Source organism: Hipposideros armiger, unplaced genomic scaffold, assembly GCF_001890085.2.
Source record: "Hipposideros armiger isolate ML-2016 unplaced genomic scaffold, ASM189008v1 scaffold_439, whole genome shotgun sequence".
Lineage (NCBI taxonomy): Eukaryota > Metazoa > Chordata > Mammalia > Chiroptera > Hipposideridae > Hipposideros > Hipposideros armiger.
In genome coordinates, this window is record NW_017731789.1 from 169,802 (window position 1) to 172,967 (window position 3,166).

Genomic DNA, 3,166 nt, shown 5'->3' on the forward strand with positions numbered 1-3,166 from the left:
TCTCTCTCTCTCTCTCTCTCTCTCTCTCTTTCTCTCTCTCCCCTATACCATTGTTAGTAAAGTTAAATATCAGACACTCAATTTCCATTGACCATCTCTAGTTAGATAGACATTTTCAATCATCTCCCTCCCTCACAACTGATTTTTCTTTTTTGCAGAAAACGCACCTACCAAAAGACTTGACCTTTTATTTTTTAATGTATTTTGATCCTTCATCTAAATGTTTGTCTTTTGTTGTTTGTTTATAACCCCCAGTTTGCCAATGTCTGCCTTCTTGAATCCTGCTTTTGTCTGTCTCACTACATAAATCTTAGCTTCTCTTCTTCCTCTTTGCACACTGTAGGCAGGTGTTTTAAGACCTGGCCGCTACCCCTGTTTGTATTTACCTTTCTCTAGGCTTCATTGCAAAATTTTAATATAATCATAACTACTCATATTGAAGTAAATTTACATATAGTGAGCTTTTTAAAGTAGAACTTGGAGTTAGGATAGCATTGCAGAACCTGTGTTTTACTTTTATCAAATTTTTATTTCTTTGTAGGCTGCATTCTGTTCAAAAAAGATTTAGAGTGGGACCCTAAAGCCTTTCAGACTCCATTAACCTTTTTTTCCCCTGTGGGCCCCATTATTTTGAAACTAGACTCAGGGGCTTTGAGACCATTTTACGATCTGCATTCATTTGGTTTGTGTCCTAGGATGTCCTCGTTTACAATTGCCACAAATAATTTGTGAGGAGCACCAGAAGCAGTATATATTCTAACAACTATTAACCTAAAACATAAATGCAGGGTGAAAATACTTTTTAACATAAGATAGTGTGTGTGTGTGTGTATATATATATATATATATATATATATATATATATATATATATTCTGAGTATGCTTACTTGTCATATAAGAAATCAATGCCAAAGAAAGTGTCTTTTACCTAAAAGAGCTCTTGGTGATTATTTTCTTTGATTATTATACCTTGAACTTTAAGAGTTCACTCACCACTTAAAGTCATTTTTTCCCCCATTACTATAGTACTGGCAACATTCAGGCAACAAGATGAATTTTGCAGATAGATGAATTTACTTCTTTACCAACGAAGTTATCAATCATTTATAATCATTTTTATTGAAATTTCTTAATGAGGCCTGCCAATTAAGCTTGCGAACTTGTTGCAATGATGTTGCTAAACTTTTCTGATATCAGAGGGATTATTCATTATGAATTTGTACCAATTGGACAGGTAACCAAGTTTATTATTTGCAAGTGCTGAAAAGGCTGTGTGAAAAATTAGGTAACCTGAACATTTTGCCAACAATTCATGGCTCTTGTATCATGATAAACCACCAGCTCACACGGCACTGTCTGTGAGGGAGTTTTTAGTCAGTAAGCAAATAACTGTACTGGAACACCCTCCCTACTCACCTGATCTGGCCCCCAGTGACTTCTTTCTTTACCCAAAGATAAAGTAAATATTGAAAGGAAGACATTTTGATGATATTCAGGACATCAAGGGTAGTATAACGACAGCTCTGATAGCCATTCCAGAAAAAGAGTTCCAAAATTGCTTTGAAGGGTGGACTAGGCACTGGCATTGGTGCATAGCTTCCCGAGGGGAGTATTTTGAAGGTGATCATAGTGATATTCACTAATGAGGTATGTACCACTTTTTCTAGGATGAGTTTACGAATGTAATTGTCAAGCCTTGTATAAGTGCTTCCCCCCCTCTTTAAATAGAAAAGATAGAACATAATTTAAGTCTATCAATTAACATTCATCATTTTACTGTGTGGAATTTTAATCTTTGTTAATCTATATTTTCTAGTAATGTTAAGCTATCAGTCTGATTTCTGCTATTGTGTCTACTTCAATCATTCATCAATCCATTCATTTGTTCATTTATTGTTCAACATCCCTAGCATCTATCACTGTGCTATAAAAAAGCTTAGGGCTTCAAAAATTTTATAGTGCAATGAAGGAGACAAACAATAAAAATGACATTTCATTATTAAAAAATAGTTTAAAGCCTCTGCATGGTACAATGAAAATACCAAAGATAAGTCAGTGTGGAGGAAGTCAGGAAAAGTTTGAGATAATTTTACATATGAATAGGAGTTAGAATAGTGGAGTGGGGAATGGTGTTTGAGGAAAGAACACACTTAGTATAAGGGGTAGCATGTGCAAAGGCCCAGAGTTATGAGCTGCTAGAGAAACTAAAGAAGGAAGATGATGTGATCAGATTTCTGTTTTAGGGCGACCATTCTGGCATTGTTGTAATCACTCCTGGTTTTGAATTTGTAATGTGCTGTACTTAGTGACCAGATAAATAAGCATTTAAAAACTATAAGACAAATAAGACTTGAGAAATGAGGTTAATATACTTGGATGTGGTGGAAGGACTTCAAAATTACTTTTTTATGATCACCATTCTAGATGTTAGAGATTTCTGAGTGCAGGGTGCTTAAGTCAAAAGTCAAGGCAATCTATGTCACATTTTTAACATTTATAAATTTTTCAAGGATCATACAATTATATTTGTACATATACTTATATGTACATATACACATTTATATATGTGTATTATATATGATCATATACACATTTATATGTTATATATGATTATGTATGTATATATACGCATTTATTAATATTCTGCAAATGACATTTTCTTACTAGTGATGGTAAAATAAAATGGAATAATTACCATTGATGGGATGTCTGGCTGTTGATTGAAAAAAGAGATTCTCCAACAAGCAAAGCAGAAACCAAGACAGAAATGAAAAGCAAGATGATGACATTCAAAACAGAAAGATGGTATCATATAATGCAATTCATAATAACCATTTACTTCTTGTTGTTTTTCTTGAAATTGTGCATGTGTAGTAGTTTCAAAACAATCGAAGCTTCCTATAATCCAATATAGTTGAGACCCAGGAGAAAATAAGACCATTAAAGAAGTCCCCCTGAGAGAACACAAGAGCTAAAAGACAGCAATTAAGAAGACGGTCACATTGCCGAGATACCAAGAGCAAGGAGAAAGTCCTTCATGGACTTCAATGTGGCAGCACAGGGGATTTTAGTTTCCATGTGGCATTTATCAGTGTAATGCTTAGTGTACATAATTAAACTTCTGTTCTGACAATCTTAGGGTGAAGTTTCCATCATGAAGGTTAG